Genomic DNA, 21,624 nt, shown 5'->3' on the forward strand with positions numbered 1-21,624 from the left:
TTAAACCAACCACATTTCTACAAGATTAATTCAAAAAATAAAATCAGTCTCTCGTTTTATGGTAAATCAATGCTTAAATAGAAAAAAATCACCTGCCATAGTAATGCCTGTTCTTCTAACAATCCATTCTTCCTCTCCATTGTGAATCTTTAGAATTAAACCCTCCCATATATTTATAAATATATGTTAAATATTTATGTTCACAATCAATTAATTTTGCTTTTACAGACTTTCTTTTTAACTTCTGTATTATGAGTGAAAAGATGTACAAGCCCAGAGATTCACCAGCAAACAAAACTTTGAGTTCAAAGTACACTACTAAAGTAGAACTGCTGTAACATACATGTATTTATTTGATAGTACCAATATGTATTTATTATTGCTATACTCACAGGTTCTAATACACTCCAGGCTCTGTGATCATTTCTGTTACAGACAAACATTTTTAAGATGTTATAGGTCAGCTATAAAACTATTCTGGTCTCAAATTTGACTTAAAAATCTTAGACTAACTCCAACTTAGAAAAAGTCCATGTTAAAATCTTAGAACAATTCAAACTAAAAAATGTCTGTGTTGGGTGGCTTGGTTTAAGAGTCTTTTAATTTTATTTTTGTTTGGAAGGCAATATGGTGCAATCATTGAAAAAAAAATAAAATAATCTATGGTGATAAATATTTGTCTTTAAAGCATTAAAAGAAGATTGACACGAACAAATGAAACTTCATATCATTTAGGTTTCATTAGTTAAGTTAATGTCTAAGCCTTTATCTTTATTACTGCATTCTGCCATTTTTCAAACAATGTACAGAAGACTGATGAAAAACTTTTGCTACTGCATCTTGTTTTTATTTGAGTTACATTTGAACAACATTGTCACAAGACAATTTTTAGTGCTATCACATTGCATGTTTTGGAAACTTTATACCTCATAAAGAACAGTATACTCAAAGCAATTAATTCCAAAGCCTCCTCAGTTGTCATCCACTAACACAAGTATTGGGGTATTTTTCACACTTCTGAGACAAGCACTTTGAATTTTGATTTTCTCTTAATTCCATGTTAATAAAGTGATTCTAATTTTTCCTTCTGTTGTTTTGTTTTGCCATGTAGTCTCTCCCCCTCTCCCCAAGAAACAAATATTTTTGTTTCTTGATCATGCAGTAGTTATGTTTCCAGTTATTTTTTTACTCTTTACATTTCCCCCCCCACACACACACAGTTCTTTGTGATTCACTGTGTCTTCTATGTCTTCTACAGCACAACTGGCAGCACTAGTAAAAGCTACCGTCTTGCCTGCTAACTGGCACACTACATTTGTTTAGGTCAGGATTTGCTATCAGTTTGGCCTATTCGCTTATCATTGAGACACGCTTCTCTCACACAATCCCTTCTTCTCAGTAGCAACAACTCAAAAGAAATTGTTTCTATGTGATGGGCAGCTGCCTTTACTTTTTCTTATGAACTAGTGAAGCTCCCCTTTCCCTCTGTACAGTGAAGTGCTGTCTCTCATTCAGAACTAGGGTGACAAAGACTGCAGAAATATATGCTGGACAGATAAGAAGTGCTCATACACTTAACACTGCTTTTCTGTCTGCATCATGGGTCCCTTTTGATAGAGAGGACAAGTCCCTGCAAATTAGAGATGCAAATATCCACATAAGAATAACTTCTTTTGAATTATTTTTCTGTTGAAAATTGATTTTCTCTGTAACACCTAGTAATCTAGCCTACAATGCCATGACCCTACTTCCATGAAAATAAAAAAGAGGATATGAAAAATTTAAGAGGCATAAATTTATTTATTTATTTAGATTTGAGTAAGCTACACACTGTAACATAAAAGACGGGAGAGAGGTATTCAGTTTGATATTATGTTGGATACCAAACATAATAAAGCCATCAGTGATGAGAAAAGAGGCAGCTGTATGCAGATCTATGGATTTTTTTTTTAGTATCTAAAAATATTGTCTCCAGAAAAATAATGAAAATTTATAGCTAGATCCAAAACAGAATAAAACCAGCAACAGAGTTTCTATTTACTTCAATGAGTAATCATTGGTATAGACACTCTTTTTTTCTGAAGGTTGAATAAAAGAGACAGCCACAACTAATGAAAACTTGATGTTAACACTTATGGGATGGATTGGAAACAGATGCAGAAATCAGAGTTAAAAATCAGCTGTGAAGATACAGCCTCCGAACAGGTTTGTAGAAATAATCCAAGAAAAAGCTTAATTGAATATTAAATATGTTTTCACACATTGAGATTCAGATTTTGGGCTGTGCTTGAAGAATTTCAGTCCATTTTCAAGCAGCTGGTACACTCGCAGCTGTTTTATGAAGCATCTCTTAAAGATGAATACTTAAAGATGAATTCAAAATGAGTGTTAAAAACTGCTTTGGAAAGCTTCAATTCTTCCTATGGCTTTGCTTATCCCAGGAGCATACACATCCTTAGGTTGGAGGTGGCCCTTCTTCTACATCCTACACCTTTGCCCACTGCTGTACTACTATATCCTGCTTCTTAGGTGGGTTGTTGCTAATCTAGTTAAACCATCCTCATCCACAGCTACTCCAGAGGGAATGATTTTAGGAAACCTCTTGGAGGAGGAGGTGCCAATGAAATAAACAAAAACAAACTTCCTTCTTAAATAAATAAATAAATAAATAAATAAAAATAGGAAGAACCTGTAAATCTGAGGAGTTAAGAGGGAAATATATACCTAGAGAGTTTAGATTCTTGATATTCAGGAATTTTTATATGCAGATTTTTATTTTAAATGGATGTAAGAAAAGTGTCCATTTGTTCATATTTGCAAGGAAAGTATTCCTTAATAGGTTGGAGAAGAGTGAATGTCTTTGTCTAGATTTTTTCCTTATTTTATTTCATGCAATTGAGACACCTGTTTTATGGGTTATCTTTCACACCAAAAAAATTTTATGGTTAAAGAAGAAAAACAGAATAAATTATTACAAGACTAAACAAGAAAAGCTTGAGTGGTGGACTCTGACCTTGTCAGATACTGTCAAGCTCTCAGGCTAAATATGTCTTTGTCAGGTTGTCCATCCAATTAGATTCTATATGGAGGAGGATTGAAAGGAGGCTCTTCAAAGTAACACAACAGCTTTTTTTTTTTTTTATAATCATAAAATGATGCAAAATAAAATTCCAAAGTATTTTTTAATTTTCAAAGGATTTTTATAAAATGAATCAACTTTGTACTTATATGAAAATAGTCTGTTTTTGGCATTTTTTTAATACTGTGAAACTGCATGAGAAAATACATTAAACATTAGAGGTAACAGAGGCTAAAATCCAAAAATTTCTGAAGAAAACCAAACTAGAGAACTACAAATGAAAGAAAAAGTATTAATCAATGTTTAAAAGTCAGATAACTTTTTTTTTTTTTTTTTTTTTTTTTTTCCCTGAGGGCTCTCAAAGAAATTTAGGGGCACACATTCATACAGGAAAAGAAATATGTATTTTTTTTTTTCATATTTTTTCTCACTTTTCTGAGAGAATTGAAGTGACAGTTTACCAGGACTCAATAGGTATAGGATTATTAACAAAATATCTAATGATAAAAATAGATATGAAAATATATATCAAGGCATTAAATGACATGTAAGAAAATCAGACATTCTCCCTGTGGTTAGTTCCATCTGTAATGATCCATGCAGATGATTTTTTCACCTTGCTCTGGGGACCAGTTGCTCACCAGAGACAGAGGCATGATTCTGGATGTCCTGGAGTCTGACTGCCATGCTCCAAAATTGCAGTTAATCAGCTCTGAACATCAATGACCGAGGGAGATGGTGACTGTGATATGCAGAAAAAAAGAGTATGGCTAGAACACAGGTACTTAAAGTACAATCCAATGTGCAGAACTGATATGCACAGCAGCTAGGTAAAGTATTTTCATTTGATCCTGGTACCAGCTAAAACCAGTGGCTTATTCAAGTGTACTTGAGAAATGCATTCAGAAAAAAAAAAAAAAAAAAAAAAAAAAAAAAAAAAAAAAGCACAGAAATACATGAAACTTGGCTACACACAGAACAGGCTTCCATGGTTTCCATGAAATATTAACTCTCACATCCAACAGTTTAGCCTCACATGACATGTAATCAGCACACTATTCTCTATTGCAAACCAAACTGCAGTACCTAATCTGCTCACCTTCCTATCACATTTAACAACCTATCCTCCTCAGTATCCTGCCGGCAGCTCTACTCATCTCTTACTGCAGCTTTCCACACTCCTGCAGAACTGAACCCATAAAATAACTTCTTCCACCAGGAGCAACCATGCTGTCATAAATTTAATGAAATAATTTTCACTCCATCCTATGAAGATCTGTCTTTTGGCCAAATTAATTCCTGGTCTAGCTAGCTTCCGTTTTCTGGGATATCCTTGAAATAAATAAATAACTAAAAATTAACATATATGCTAAAATGAATAAATAGTTCTGTATAAAGGAATTGTCTATTTTGAAAGAGGTGAGTACATGCATGCTCTTTTGAGTACTGCTAATGCAGGAGCCTCCTTATATTTTCAATGTTAGCTGAAAATTAGTCAATTCACAAAGTTTACTTATTAAAGTTTGTTATCTTAAGTAAAAATATATACATAAAACCTCATGGATAGATTTTTAAACCACAGCTTTTGCTCTGAGGATGGCAATTCCCAAGGGGTGACCTTAATCACATGACAGTGATATACTGTATCATGTTCAGTTGTTTACTTATCTGTTTCTGAAACTGATGGATCAGATAAAGGAGCTTGTTTATCATGTTCAACTCCTTGTCTGTTTGATTCAGTAAAAGTTTTATCAGATTTAACATGCTATGTATTTATCAGGTGATATGTGTGTTTAATGTGCAATGCAATAGATAACGATAGTGCTGTGAGGGCAGGGAATCTGTCAGTGTTTCCATTATAAACCCCATTTGCCAAGGTTTATCGCTGAGCCACAGCTCACTGGTTGTCAGCCCAAATGTATTCTTTTAAACAAAATCATATTTATATTGGTTTGACTACATATTTAGAGAGCTGGGCTTAAGCATTCCTATTGTTTTAGAGGCTTTTCAGTTAATATAGAAAAAGAATACTTCCAAAAGCAGGCAAAAGTGTTTTGTTTCACACTTTCATGCACAGAGCTCACATTATCATTAATGGGCCTTATGTCTATTTCTCATTTGATAGATCTACTCTATATATGTGCTAACGGGCTACACTGTTCTATAAGCTTAAACACAAATAAACAACATGTTTCTGAGATATTTTATGCTTCTAGGGTAATCTGAGGCTCAAATAAAAATAAAGTAAATTATACTGTATTTAAATTAGGTGAGTAGGTTCTTTATGGCAAAATTTCTGCTAATGTAATGATAGAGTCATTCTGCATGGGAGAAGGCTATCAGTAGGAAATCCTTGCAGTGAAAAAGAAGTGTTTGTGTGTCACTGTGACTGCTTTCTGTGTGTTAGTGTTAGTGGCTTTCTTCAATTTTCCTAAGTTACTTCTCTGAATTTTGCATTAGTAAGAACATAGATTTCTGCAGAAGCAGTACTCTAGAGCAACTTCTGGCCACAGCTTCCTGCATGAGTCTGTGTTAGATTAACCAGTGCTCCCAGGCTCACACAAAAGGATGCAACATGCCAGATTCACACCAGCATAGGACTCAAATTTTGATGAGGGCAAACATGTATCTGTAAAACAATTATGATTTTCATACACATGTGTTTATATAAAGAGATTCAAAGGGATATGTGTGCCTAACAGGAATCCAAAGAGCAGATACAGGTGCACGAAATGTTACTAGCTCCAGGATAACAGTTCATAATGTTCACAGAAATCATTTCAGTAAACAGTCAGACTAACTAAATTATATCAGCAGTAGAATAAAAGGGTTAGTTATCACCATTTCCACAGTTCAAGGTGCAGAACATCATTCCCAGCAGCAGAATTTGAGTAGTGGTACTAGTGGGTGCATTTCCTGCCCTGTTTAAAAAGGAATATAGCAGATTTAAGGTACGATATCCCCAGGTTTTCCTACATGAAACAAGAGCCTAAGCATAACAATAACATACCCAGAATAGAAGGAAGACTGGGCTTGCAGCATCACTTCTATTTCTGAAGTTCTTCTCTCTCTCTCTCTTTTTTTTTTTTTTTTAATTTATTCTTTATTCTTTTTTCTCTCTTTATTTTTTTTATTAATTAAGAAAACAAAAAGCTAAATAAATACCTTAGTTCAGGAACCTGGCTCCTAAGTTTAGAAAAGAGATCTGGCATTGTAGATAAGGTATTTCCATAATCCAGTAATGTTTGGAGTCTGGACCCCTTGCACTAGCCAGTCCTTTTATATTTCACATTATCTCAGTTTCCCAGATGTAAAGGTTATGTTGGCATCAGTCTTCCATCTGTGATAGGTAGCACTGAAGTTTTGCAGCTTGGCTAGGGTAATCCTTTGCAACGAGGCTTGTATCACTGTACTCACAAATCTGTGAACACTGGGTTGGAAAAAGAAAGAATCAATTGAACAGCTGTGTTTTGTACCACATGAATAGTGTGCCAATGCCATACTAACCTTGAAATTTATGCTTACAGAAACATTGTGAGGAAGTAATTGTTGGGTGTTTTTTTTTTGTTGTTGTTTTTCCGATTTTGAAAAGGAGATTGTGGTTCACACAGATGACAACATACTGTCTTTACTGAAATGAGAATAGATCCTCATCAGACTGTGTCATTTATTGACTAAGTAAAAATAAATAAATAAATAAATAAATTACAGTTTTTAACCTACTTACTGACCTCTAGAATGTCTACAACTATAAAACATATTACGCTTGTAAAGACCCATTTCTCGCCAACAAATACAAAGGGATGTTTTACCTTCAACTTCAGTGAGACCAGAATATAGGCCTAAGAAACTTGTTCATATTCAGAATAGTGAAGACTATTGCTGCATTTTAATGTGCTTTCACTAAATGAAGGGCTTTGCCACATCTTCAATGCTATGATGAAAGTTCTTTTTTACAGTTAATGTCTGTGCCATTTCATACAGTGTTATAAATATTTATTGTGAGCAAAACATCTCTTCAGCATTCACAGCAAGTATTCACAAACAGCATCCATATGGTATTTTCAATATTTTATGTTAATATTTGAGTTAGTGTTATAATGTCAGCAGGAGCTCTGAGGCTGGTATGATGGAAATCGAAAACTGCTATCAACATTAACACTGCATTCCTGCTGTCTCTTCAATAGCTCATGACAAATGTCAATGCTAATCTTACCCTGCTGATATGAAAAATGCCCCCAAAACAAACTGTAATACAGAAGTCATTTGAAAACAAAAATAAAATGGTAGAAGTCTTGAGTATTTAAATTAGAAGCAGAAGCTCATACTCATGAATAATGACATTTCAAAGGAAGGTAGAGTACCTTATGTCTGTATAGTCACAGGTTGTCAGAAAAGAAAATAAACAAAAAAATGTGTTTCTTCTACTGGTTTAATCAGTTATTAGTTGGAACATTGTGGAAGTATTTTTCATTAAATGAAATGTGAAGAATGTGATAGGAATGAAAAACAAAATTCTTGCTCTGAAAAAAAAAAGAAAAGAAAAAATGCTCATTGTGGAATGTTAGGTCAGTGCAAAAACATTGCATTCTTTGTGATAGGAAATGTGTAATTTCAAATAGGTATGCAATATGTTTTTTTGTTATCTTCACCAGAATCCATGTACCAGATGAGAAACTGAGGGGAAGATAGTTCTTTGATGAATTCAGTCTTCCTTACTGAAAAATTTAAACTTATATTTTCCTAAAACTGCCTGCATCTTTTCAGGTATAAATAAACCAAGCTGGATTAAGTTCTCTGTCACTGCACTCATGTGTTTGACTCTTGAGAGCAGGTATGGCAGAACAAAACCAAACAGAATTCAGACTACAGAATAACTTAAAATCATCTTTATGTCACTTTTCTGAGTGGCACTATTATAATATTTTGCATGGCTAGCCCATCTGCCATTTAGACCAAACTGTGAAAATTATATCTAATGGCAGGAGCTGGGTAGCCCTTCTAGGTGATCTATGCCCATGTGAAATTTGGGGCAAAAAGTGATCCCAATCTCTGAAGTCCAGAGTCAGTGAGATTGCCTTTGGTGCTGGATATCACTGGGGCCTCATCTGCCCTGTCACTGGCAGCTTCTTCATGACATTGCTTTGGGCTCTGCAGTTTGCATTTGCTACATATCAGACTGTGTCTGTGTTAGAAAACATTAAGACAAGGCAGGAGTTAAGAAGGGTTCATCGCTAGTAATGGCATCATTCACTCCAAAGAATGATTTCTCTGGTCCACATGCAATATAGTATGAATCAGTTTGTCTTGCACTTTTCAGGGCTACCACCCACCAGATCTGGCTGACCACATCCACACAGGATAATTTGTGTGTGGGTCCTATGACATGATTTGTGATTTATTTATTTATTTATTATTTTTTTATTTTTGTGATTGTTATCTTCAAGTACTTGTATTAGTAAGATGTCTATTATGCAGCTCACTAGAGTGGTATACAGCATATGGACTGGGAGCTGTTCCCATTTGAACAGTGGGAGCTAAGCCTGATGTTATTTTATCTACACTGCTTACAGTAAAGAATCTCTGAAATGTTTATACTCCCAGAAACACACAGATTTTGTTTCAGAGGAGTAAACCCATGACAGAAATACCATACAAACAGTGTGAACAAATAGCTAATTTGACAAAACACCAAAAACTACATGATCCACATCTTTGTTAAGGTTCCCTGGTCAAGGTACCAGGAAGTAAACCAGAAGACAAATTTACAGAGTTGAAAGTTTGAGATATGTACAGAAAGAGAAGAAGAAAGAAAGAAAGAAAGAAGAAAGAAAGAAAGAAAGAAAGAAAGAAAGAAAGAAAGAAAGAAAGAAAGAAAGAAAGAAAGAAAGAAGAAGAAAGAAAAAAGAAAGAAAGAAGAAGAAAGAAAGAAAGAAAGAAAGAAAGAAAGAAAGAAAGAAAGAAAGAAAGAAAGAAAGAAAGAAAGAAAGAAAGAAAGAAAGAAAAAGAAAGAAAGGAAGGAAGGAAGGAAGGAAGGAAGGAAGGAAGGAAGGAAGGAAGGAAGGAAGGAAGGAAGGAAGGAAGGAAGGAAGGAAGGAAGGAAGGAAGGAAGGAGGAAGGAAGGAAGGAAGAGAAAATTCACTATAGCTATATTTATCTTTTGAGCAGGTCTGTCAGAGTTAGTATGCATCTTTTTTATTATTTTTTTATTTTATTTTTTTTATTTTTTGGGGCAGTTACTCCTAGTTGTTGTCCTGTTCATAAAAGGTCCTTGTGACCCAGATGATACCTAACATGTCTAGGAAAGAATTAGAAACACCATCTGCAACTTCAGTCAGCTGAAACTCACATTGCAATTCACCCCAATAACCAGTCTATAGTAAGGTCCCAGACTCAATTATTCAAGTGCAGACAGTTCTTCCATGATTACTAGATTTAGTAATCTGTAGTGGTCTTGAGTAAAGCCTGAGTCTACTCTAGATAAATATCAATATCTTTATCAAGGCACTTTATCAAGGCTTTGCTACATGCCTGATGCTGAGTACTCAAAGTTGTTGCATTTTATAGTAAATACACATCTGAAGGCATTATTATTTAGTTACATGACTTTAAAGTAAATTAGCCTCCCTCCTCTAATGATCTGGGAATGAAGCTATTCAACAGACTACCACTTAATCTGCAATTAATTGCTATATCCATGTAAAACTATTCACTTTATCTCCTGATTCAACATTTATCTGGCTTTGTGAAGCAAGAAGTTACTCTGCCTAAACCAATGATTAAACCTTTATAGTTTAATTATGAGATAGATATTTTTATTTTTAATATTTGCAGGAACTCACTGTCAGCCAATGTGTTCTCTGAGGATCTGTAAGCACAGTGTAGAAGGCAAGATGGAAATTTTTGACTATCTTCTTCTGGGACAAACGGATGTTATTGGATCATATACCCTATTAAGTTTTGAGCTCAGCAGATGCTGGACAATTATGCCCCTCAGAGTAAAGATTTCATTTACTGACCACAATTTTACTGAGCTCTGGTTAAACTTAGAGTTTCCCTAGAGTTGTTGTGATGCACTTACACTCAAAGACCTGTTACCTAGGAGTCATACTCACAGTGCATATAACACATACAAGTTGTCTGCAAGTCTGTAGTAGAGTTGACTAAATCTTGTCATCCTCCATTAAATTTTGTTTCTTCTACTACTTGCTCCTGTCTGTCATCACATTATTCTCCTCAAAGACTCAAATTCCCTTGAATTCAGCATGTAAATTATTCTCTATCTCTTTTAAAGAAATGTTTTATCCTCTAGCTCCATTAAAATCCCTATTCTTACTGCAGTTGGAATCACACATCCCAATTTACCTTCCATTTTGACTTCCGTACTTGGAGGTAATCATCAGATCTCTACAGTTCCTTACAGGGTGGCTGAATCACACTCTTTCAGTTTAGTCTCATACCACCTTGTGACCAGAAATTACACGATAGTGCCTCTGGCAGTTGCTAAGAAATTATATTATATTTTTAGGGGACAGGAGATTAATTTGTATGTTACAGTTTCACCTCAATGATGTATTTATTTTTTAACCCTTATCTCTTGTCAAGAATCAAATCTGCATTTTTGACACAATAATATATATCTCATTTAATGTGTCTGACATGGTTCATGTTATGTATAATGTTGAACTTCATAAAAGTGAGGATGTCAGAGCTATTTGTAAGGATCAGCATGTAGAAAAAAAATGAATTATTTGTTGGGAACAACATTTTCTTGAGAGACATCCATGCAAAGTTCATATTTTTCCTGCAGGCTGAAAATTAAAAGGAAAGTATTTCCTGACATTTTGCAGTTGACAGTCACAGTTGTTTAGCTCCAGTTAAATGACAATATTGTAGGGAGCTTGAACTCATATAGTGTATCTAATAGGAGCTAATCTATTAGTGATAATGTGTACCCTGGAAACTAGATGTTTATCAGCTTTTACAAACAGTAATGAATTAAGCCTAATACCACCTCTGAGGCAGATAAGTATTATTAGTCCTTTTTTTCTGGGTGGAGATTGAAAGGCATGGGGAGGTGATTTGCCCAAGGCCACACTTGAAATAGCAGAAGAAATCCAGCATTGTTAGCTCCAAGAACTGCTTAACCACTACTTATTTCAAAAGCAGTATAAATTAATGAGTTAGTTGCATTTATGAAAACATAGCTGAATTTTATTTCTACTACGTAACTATCAGGGAACAGACATATTAATTTTATTTTATTCACTCTTCAAATTAATAATAATAGTAGAAAAGAAGTGGATATTTACAGATATGATGAAAAAAAGATAAAATCTCTCCCAGTTAAATGTGGATTTGCATAAATTTCCCACAAGAATTCACACACAATTCAATCAAGTGAAGAGATTATCATTAATTCAATCTGATCCGTATTATATAGTTTGAGTGCCAGGCCCAACCTTTCCTTGAACACCCCCAGAGATGGTGATTCCACCACCTCACTGGAAACCCATTCTAATGTCTGACTACTCTTTCTGAGAAGTCTCCTAATTTCCAAACTGAATGTGCCCTGGTGCAACTTGAGGCCATTCCCTCTAGTCCTATCGCTAGTTATGTGCGAGAAGAGGCTGACCCCCAGCTCCCCACAACTTCTGTCACAACTTATGAACCCCAAACTCCCCACAGCTCCTCATAAGACTTGTGTTCCAGGCTTTTCACCAGCTTTGTAGACCTTCTGTGGACACACTCTCCAGGGCCTTGATTTCCTTCTTGTACTGAGGGGCCCAAAACTGAACACAATACTCAATGTGCAGCCTCACCAGAGTGGAATACAAAAGGGTGATCACTGCCCTGGTCCTGCTGGCTACACTATTCCTGATACAAGTGAGGATGCCTTTGGCCTTCTTGGCCACCTGGGCACACTGACTGATGGCTCATGATCAGGTGAGTATCAATCAGCACCCCCAGATCCTTTTCCTCTGCATGGCTTTCGAGCCAATCTGCCCCAAGCCTGTAGCGTTGCATGGGGTTGTCATGACCAAAGTGCAGGAACCAGCACTTTACTGTCATGAATTGTAGAAAGACCACTACTTACTAAAGCTGTGTCCACTGTGCTGCAATCTGCATTAACACTGAAAACATATGCAAGTGCTAACATCTGGCACTTACCACCAGCATAAATACATTCTATGGAATATTCTTGGCATTCTTAGTGGGTGTTTCCTCTCCTTCTGTGTGACTGTGGAGGGATTATTTTTAACAAACTAAAGATTTTAAGTATCCTTTTTCTGAAAAAAATTTTGGGTACCAATTTTATGGTAAAAAAAAAAAATCACATTCAACTTCAGGATTATTACTATCAAGACTACCATGCAGCTGGATTTCTCAGGTTCTAACCTTTGTTTTGTTTTAATGTTAGTTTATGCAGGTTTAATATGTGTATGATTTTCTATTTATCCATATTTCAGAGCATCTGAAAGCCTTTTTGGAGCTTCTGTGAATCACTAGATAACTTGCCTGTCTCTGTGTGAACTCCCAGAAATCTAAATTTACTGATCACATATTGTACGGTTAGTTTGCACAAATGTACTATATGTGACTGAGGCCAAAGGCACTGTATCTCTTATGCATGCAGTGTAAGCACATATATATTTTTCTCCAGGGAATGCTGGATGGATATAAGATAGTCATACAGGGACTGCTTCCATATCTAGAATTTGCAGCTCACAGTTCTTTGTTTAGTAGATAATTCAAGGTTTTGAACTTCGTTTGGTCATAACCTTGTAAGTGACTGTTCTCCCATGACAGTAGTCATATGAGAGTTCGTAAGACTCATCTGGCTGGGGAACAATAACTTTTCTGTTGATATAAGCTCTTTTTGTAACTAGCCAGGGGAGATAGTACAGTTAATCCAATACAAAACTAAATTAATCAACTTTGGATTTTGCCAAGTTGTTTTTGCAGGTGGCTCATTATTGTGAAGACAGTAAGAATAATTCCTTGTAGAGGAGATTTTGGCTGAACAATGTCAACAAAAGATTGGAAAACAAATGAAGTCCACAGAGAAGAATTGTGTTGAAATCTGTGTCTTGATTGTTACGAACTTGCTCTAGTCATTATTTTTACAGCTACACTCATGGACTCTTGAAACAGTTTCTCCTTGGGAGAAGACCAAACTTCAGATGCATGGAAGGTAGACCTCCCTATACTTTTCTGAGCAAAAAGTGCTCAGAAGGGATACCAATAACTGCCACTTCTAGATTGATACTGGCTTTGTATGGCTGTTAGCATGTGGTGCTGTGCTGATCTTAATTGATTAGGGACCCAAATAGACTCTACACCATTTGGTTTGTTTTGCAAAAAGATTCTCTGAGGTATCACCTGAGCTGGCACTTGTGAGGAAAATGGAAGGGATATGGTTGTTTTGCTTCAAAAGTTTATATGAAACACCACAGTGTTAACAGTTGCTTTGCAATATTTCTTCTGTTAAGTCTAAGAAATCTCTGGAGGTTTGGACACCATTACGTGATATCTTTGATTAAAGAGTAAACATATTAAATTTCAGTCTTTATCGTTAGATTACCTTAAGTGCATATTATTTAAGAGTACATACTATTACTAACTGCATAGTCAGCAGAAAAATCATGTCAATATAGTGTGATAAGAACACCCACACTGATTTTTATTTTGATAGTCAGTCATAGATGAACTGTCAAAAACATCCTATATGAAGATCAACAAAATAACACCACATTGTCATTAGCTTTGGAGAAGCTAATTTATGAATTGATTGTCATGATTTCATTTTATACCTGCGAAATTATACAACCAGTTTTCCTCAGTCACAGTTAATCTAAAGCCCAACCTTTATCTGTCATGTATCTACACCAGTAATGACCTAAAGGTTTTGCAACTCAAGACCATCCACACCACACTGGAAAAAAAAAAGGAAATTCTGATATTCCAAAAATATGAATATTTATAAATTATTAATGTATATTGATTTAATCTGGAGGACTGTGATAGTTGACACCCTGTGATCTTCATCATATACTGTTCCATTCTATAGTTGTTACCACATGTCATGAGCCTTCATTGTTGGTAGCTTCTACTTCAACCTTGTCCAAATTTGACCAAAAAAAGTTATTACCTCTGTCAGATTTTCTCTTTTTTTCACTTTATTTTATTTTATTTTATTTTATTTTATTTTATTTTATTTTATTTTATTTTATTTTGTTTTGTTTTATTTTGTTTTATTTTCCATTTTCTAAGAAAACCTGCAAAGTGTTAATGTAACAACCTTTTCATCATTGTCTGAATATACTAAGGAATGTTCTGTGGTAGTTTTCTTAAAGTATATGGCTCTGCCAGGGCTAGAGCTGTTAGAGAAGCATCATCTGTCACAGAAGTTGCACAATATCTTCTTGTGTCATATGAGGAGTTTTCAGTTTTCTCAGATATTGCATACTGGATAACACATCCAATGGTCATGAAAAATATAGAAATATGGGAGAAAGTTTCCTGAGTGCCATTAGTAGCCTGTCTACATATGATGGAATGAATTTTTTTCTCCTATTCCTTCCACTTTTATACATGGAGATAGGCATGTTTGAGAGACACATTTAATGGTCTTTCATCTTCTGCTCATCACTTTCATGCTGCCTAGGCCTGGTTCCCTTCACTGCTTAGATCAATATGCTTCTGGTAGATGCTCCTTTCCATGGTCCACTGTCATGTGCCCTCTTATGTTAATGTATATCTAAAAAGGAGCACAGTGTGTTATGGAGCCCTAAACTGGCCTTGTCTCTTCTGTTTGGTACTAGGAATATTCTGAAACTATGGGAATAATACAAATGTTATTTAGTATATTCTTTGTGGAAATGCATTTGAGAAAAGCTCTATGATCAGTGATAAATAATCAGTAGATTAATGTTACAGATCTCCAAAGGCAGCAAAGAAGTAGAACCAGACTAAGATGTGCTAGAAGCTCAGTTCTAGGCAAACCCACAGAGCTGAAAAGTTGCAGATCCGAGAGTTCTGAAGCATAAATTTTTATTCCAAGATTTATCTTTTCAGAGCATACTTTTCCATGTGTCTTCCAGATCAGCTGCCTCGTTCCTTGATGGTCATTAATTCTGACTTCACAGGAGGTTCTTTTGTATCTTACACAATGCCACATTTTTTTAGGGACTGGATAGAAAATTCAGATGAACTTACTGAGTATAGAGCTTCTGCCTAGCATGTATGCAGTCAACTCATCTGGATCAGTTACTATTCTCAGCTGTTTAAGTACATCCTCTTCGGACTCCCCCCCTGTGACTCTGAGGTAGCCTTGATAGCTCTGTCATGTCTTTCTGGCCCTTCAAGCAGATACATCTGAAATGTCTTTTGCAGATTTGGCAATCACAAATCATACTTGCAACTCAGTAAGCAAATGTCTTTATGCCTTTTGTATTTTTTGCTGTCATTTTTCATTGCTTGCTGAGATCTTGATGACAATATGGCATAACTTTTCCCTCCAGCTGCAGCCATCCTGTTGGTGCTTCCATTTGAATGACTCTCAAGTATGCTGTGCCTGAGAGATATAGATAACTAGCCTTAGGCCATTCTACTGATTTTGGCAGCAGTGCTAGGTTACTCAGGTACAGCTTTCTGAACCTGAATTTCTGGTTCCCACCACCGCTTTTTTTTTTTTTTTTTTTTTCCTTCCCATTTTTAATGGTACAACAACAGCTTGTGTGGTTGTGGGGTGGACAAGACTATGCTGAATTATTATACAAAATATTTATTTTTAAAGCAGTAATGTTTAAAATTGTTCTTTTTTCTTATTTTTTTTCTTTTTTTTGCAGACAATAGTGTCAGCATGTCTCAGGGGTTGTGAGGGAAGAACTAACAAAACAAGGGCAGTGAAGGGAATTGAAAAATATGAAAATATAATAACAATTACTAGCTTATTAAGTATCATAAAGTATTATAAGAGTGCACATAATAATGTAACTGATGCAGAAAACCAACAAAGAATATTGTTATATGGGTCTGAAAAGATACTGAAAAGCAAATGGCTAAAAGCACTTGCAGTGTAAAGCACAGGAATTAGAAGGACTTCTATATTAATAGGTTCTTAAAAGACAAACTCATTCCTCTGAACCCCTACATGTCAAAAATCCAAGTACTGTGAGTATCGTAAGGCAAATAATTATCCTTTCTCTGTGCTTTATATAATGTAGGTTAGAATTTGTTGCAGTTGAAAAGTAACATGAAAGGCATCTGACATCCTTAGTTGTAAACTATTTATAGCACCAGGAAAATCAATATTTCTCAATAAGTGTTTATTCACACAAATACATAGCGAAAAAATAAGTATTACTATTCCCTGTTGTTTCTCCTTGAATTGGTTACTGTGCTTTTAAAGTCAGTTATGAAATACTATCTGCTCTGCTTATATACCTCCAACTGCAAGTATCTGAATCTCTGTCAAAGTATTCCGTTCTACTGTATTAAGTTTCATCCTTTATCCAGGGTAAATGACGACTCATGCTGAGCCTACTGTTGACCAGTACCCCAGATTCCTTTCTTCTTAGCTGTTCTGTAACCACTAGTCTTTCAGTCTGTACCTGTGCCCAGCATTACTCTATTCCAGGTGCAGAACCTGGCATTTACTTATATTGGACTTCATGCCACTGATGATTGTCTAGTTCTCCAATGTATCTAGATCCCTCTTCAAGGACTCTTGCCCCTCCAGAGTAAACAGCACCTCCCAGTTTAGTCTCATCAGCAAACTTGCTGAGGATACATTCCACTCCTGCATCCAGATAATTGATAAACATGTTGAACAGGACTGTCCTGGTAACTGAGACCTGGACAACACTGCTAGTGACTGGCTGCCAGCCAGATGTAGCCCCTTTCACTACAATCCTTTGAGCTCTGCCATTCAGCCAGTTCATCGCCCAGTGTAGCAAATCTCTTCATCTCACAGTTGGATAATTTCTCCAAAAGGATGTGTGAGAGACAGTATCAAAAGCCTTACTAAAATCCGGAAAGATTACATCCAATGCCTTCCCTTCATCCACCAAGTGGAGGTGGGACCTTATCATAGAAGGAGATCAAAGTACTAAGGAAGGACTTTCCCTTGATGAACCCATATTAACTATGCTTGATAACAGCTTTCCATAACATCCAGGATAGTCTTCTCCGTAACTCTTCCAGGAACTGAAGTTAAATGAATAGGTCTATAGTTTCCTGGGTCTTCTCTTATGCACTTTTTGTAGATGGCTTTACCAATGGCTAGATTCCAGTCAGGAGGGACCCCCCAGTCTCCTACAGCCTTTGGCAAACTATTGAGAGGGGTTTGGCTATAACCCTAATGCATGAGTCCATTAGCTCCCTCAGTACTCTGGGGAGAATCTTTTCAGGACACAAGGACTTATGAATGTTGAACTGATGCAACTGTTCCCTTACATTTTTGGTGACCACGTAAGGAAAGTCACTGCTCTCCCAGACACGGTCCTCTACTTTTGAGGACTGGGCAACCCAAGGTCTATGGGTCTAATACTAGACTGAGGGGAAAAACAAACAAACAAAACCAACCAACCAAAAAACAAAACAAAACAAACAAAAAAACCCCACAACATTAAATGACCCCAGCTTTTCTTTACCCTTACTATGATGATCTGCTTCAAGTATCAGTTCAATGCTTTCCTTTGACCTCTTCTTGCTATTGATGTATTTGAAAAAGCCCTTTTTTTTTTTTTTTTTTTTTTTTTTTTGACACCACAGTGGCCAGTGTCAACTGAAGCTGGTCTTTGGCTTTTCTTGTTTTCTCCCTTCAAGTATGAACTGCAGCTCTGTACTCTCCCTGTGAAGCCAGACCTTACTTCCAGAAGTCATATATTTTGCTTTTCTGCCCTAGTTCCAGGAGCAGTTCCCTGTTCAGACAGGATGGTCTTTTGTCCATCTTTCTTGACTTTGTGGTATTGCCTGCTCCTGGGCTTTTAAAAGGTGCTTCTTGAAAAGTGAACAGTTCTCATGGAAGGTTAAAGTTTGCTCTCTTGAAGTCCAGTGTGGCATCTCTGCTGAAATTTTCTCTCCTTTTACCAAAACTATTGAACTCAACTATTTCATGATCACTGCGACCAAGACAGACACCTACCATCACATCACCCACAATGCCTTCCCTATTCTCAAAGAACAGGGCGGCAATTTGCCTAGAAGGCTCAATCAGTACTTGTGACAGAACTTCTACAACATTCTTTAGGAATTTCCCATACTTACTTGTCATGGAAGTATGATATTCCCTGTTTATGTCTGGGAAACTGAAGTCTCCCATAAGGACAAGCGCAACCAATTCTGAGATTTACCCTAATTGCCATTGTCCTAGGTGGGCTGTCAGTAATAGACACCCATGACAAGATCTGCTTTGCTATCTGTCCCATCAGTCCTCACCCAGAGTCTCTCTACTGTGTCATCCCTAACAGCAATGGCTGTATACTTTAATCTCTCCCTTACATACAGCACAACACCTCTACTTACTTATTTTGCTGACATCTACTTTCTACTGTCCTGCTTATCCTTCCTGAACAGTCAATAGCCTTCCATCCCAGCACTCGAGTTGTGGGACTCGATACCAATGATGTCATATCTCTGGGAAAGGACCAAAGATTCCAGTTCATTCAATTTGTTCCTAATACTGTATGCATTGATATAGAACCATTTCAGATATTCTCCTGAATCTGTAGTGCTCCCTGGGGCAACACAGATGGTCCCATTAGCCTTTCCACCCTCAGATGGTGTCATACCATCCCATGGCTTAACCTCAATGTAACTAATCGTTCCTAATGATATCCCTCTCCCCACCCCCCCAAAGACCTTTCATCTTGAAGAATCTTCCATGATTATAAAACCCAAAATTCTGGTGGAGGCACTAATCCTGGAGAAAGGCATTGATAACCTGGGCTCACCTGTTTATTTCCCTGTCTCTCCCAATTACTGGGAGGACTGAGGAAAACACTGTCTGTGTTCCTCAGTCCTTTAGTTCTCTCCCCAGGGCTCTGAAGACTCTTTTGATAGACCTCAGGGTTCCTGTTGCTATATTGCTGGTGCCCACATGAAAGAGGAGCGAGTAGTAGACTGAAGGCTCTTCTGTGCTTGGAAGCTTACTGGTAACATCCCTCATCCTAGCTCCAGGGAGGCAGCAAACTTCTCTGGGAAGAGGGTCTGCAGATGGGAGTTTCTGTTCCTTTCAGGAAGGAGTCACCTATGACTGCAACTCACTGCCATTTCTTCATGGCACTGGTCTAGATGCTGCACTTGCTAAGAAGCATTGGTTGATCTAACCTTGAAGGGAGAACTTATATTGATGTCTCTTCTTCTATCTTTTCACATCCTTTGTCTTCCATACCCAGAGCCTCATTCCTATTCATTAATGGAATTTGAATAGACAGACAGAGTCTCCTTTTACAGTTTCAAGTAGTAACTTGCTTCTAATCCTCAGTGTACCTCAATGACGCAGATCAGGTATTTGTCCTGCTTCAGTAGTGGTTGTGCTAAGTTGGCATGTGCATAGCAGAGAAGGGAGAATGTGGCTTCATTGACCTTTCAGACTCCCAGATGTTTCTCAGTCTCTTTCTGAAGCTTGGTCATCAGGTAGAGCTGTTCATCTTCCCAGGCATACCTTGCACAGGTGTGCTTGGTCTAGGTCTCCATCTCAGTGCGTAGTGTCAGGCCCACCCCACAGCCTGAGAGCTGGGTGGTCACACAACCTGCTTGGAGCTCCATCTTGTAGGGCATTAGCCCAAGCAGGTGCCAGAGGAAAAGAATCAGCAGACATGCTTTCTGTTGAATAGTCACTATGTCCATGCCTCCTTGCTGTTGAGACCTGACAGAACAGTTTAATGCATTGCTTTGGCTGGGGAGGCTGTCAGGCCTGCAGTCCATATCTCCAGGTGAGCAGAGCAGGCAAGTAGAGCAGGCCGCCTTCCTGCTGAGTGACAAGAAAGGCTTAATCTGGATCTCTGCACACTACCATCCTTCTCTGAAAGAACCAGAAGAAGCCTTTAAATATTTCACTTACACCTAGATAAAAACTTGTATGGAACACTGGGTATCAAGCTTTAAAACTTTAAGAACAATCTGCTTAAAAGATGAGATGCTTCAGTTTCAGAAAAGAGCCTCGTGAACACACCACATTGCAGCATGACATTAAAATGCTTCTAAGTGAGAGAATTTTCAGATTTGGATTTGAACTTCAAGGTTTAGACACATTTTGGATTTTGCAATATGTTCATGTTATACAATATGCTGATTTAGTTTTGTGAGCCTTTTGCATCTGTTAGTTGGTCTAATTTACTTACTTACTGACACAATGGCAATATAGAAAGTATTAATTATTGTAATTAAGATTAATACTGGTATTACAGGCTTTCCTAAAAATTTATCACAGTAATTACTTAAGTATAAAGCTAGCATAGTCCAAAATGGTGGCTGACGGTTTTAGTAGTTATTGACTAAAGTTATATATGTAATGTCTTTATTTGCATACAAAGATCAAAGAAGATATGTTATTAATAGTATAAAATTCAGATTAATTAATTGAAAGGTTTTGCTTGTGGTTACATCTCTGTAAGTATGTTTCCTTGAGTCTATTATCAGTAGTCAGTCAGGGGGCCTACTTCTGTTTTCTGAGAATCCTCTATCATCAGGAGTTGCTCCCATTTATCTAAAGGAAGACTATGCTTTTGCTTTTCAGTTCATAGGAGCAGAAGAGAGTACCAATAAGCCATTAGACTTCTACCTATTAAGCAGTATGGGAGAGGAAAACTTATGCCAGGCCATGTCATCTGTTCCTCTCTTCAGTTTCTGTCACCTCAACAGAAGATTCTTTTACAGAATGGATACTGAGGGAAGAAAGAGAACACAACAACATATCTTATTGGTTAAACGATTTCATTAAACAGGTGTTTATAATACAGCAGGTATACATGTATATACTACACCAAAAAGAAATAAAAGGCAATGTGGAGACAAAACAAAAAAGTAAAAATGCAGTAATCTTAGGTAGCTCTTACTACAGTTTTGTAAATATTTTCCATAACTGATTCTTTAATGACTAATGGTGTTTGCTGAATTCATAGATAAGGAGTTTGCTTCTGTACAATGGACTTAAATCCTGTTAGTATTTAAAATTTTAAATGCACTCCTGAACAGCATCTTCACTTTCTAAGACTTCTCCACAAAGCAAATTAAAGTGTGTTGAGTGGGGCAATGAGATTTACTTTAAAAGCACACTCCAAAATAGATGTTACATTTTATTGAACTAATTCAGTTAACTGCCAGTACAGACAATGCTATCTGTACAATCTTCCCTGTTAATTGTAGGATTCAAAATCTCAAATATCTAGGTTTTTACTAGTATCGCAAGAAATAGAGGTCCTGCTGTTCCCTCCCCACTCCACTGAAATCAAAAGTTGTGATATTGCTTAACATGAACAAGTCCCGTAGCATTCCACTTTGGCAGTACATTTCATTCCATTCATTTACTGAAAATG

At 36.6% G+C, this 21,624-nt stretch overlaps 1 long non-coding RNA gene across 1 annotated transcript in view; it reads right to left on the reverse strand.

Annotated features, from left to right (window-relative positions):
- Positions 1–3,458: 3,458 nt before the first annotated feature.
- The window catches only part of LOC137849758 (uncharacterized), a 59,965-nt gene continuing 41,799 nt past the window's right edge, over positions 3,459–21,624 (reverse strand). Inside the window, exons 3-4 of the long non-coding RNA XR_011092062.1 lie at positions 6,587–6,710; positions 3,459–6,500 (exon numbers count right to left, since the gene is read on the reverse strand). This is a non-coding gene — a long non-coding RNA (uncharacterized lncRNA). The remainder of the gene's footprint in view (positions 6,501–6,586; positions 6,711–21,624) is intronic.

Source organism: Anas acuta, chromosome 1 (genome assembly GCF_963932015.1).
Source record: "Anas acuta chromosome 1, bAnaAcu1.1, whole genome shotgun sequence".
Lineage (NCBI taxonomy): Eukaryota > Metazoa > Chordata > Aves > Anseriformes > Anatidae > Anas > Anas acuta.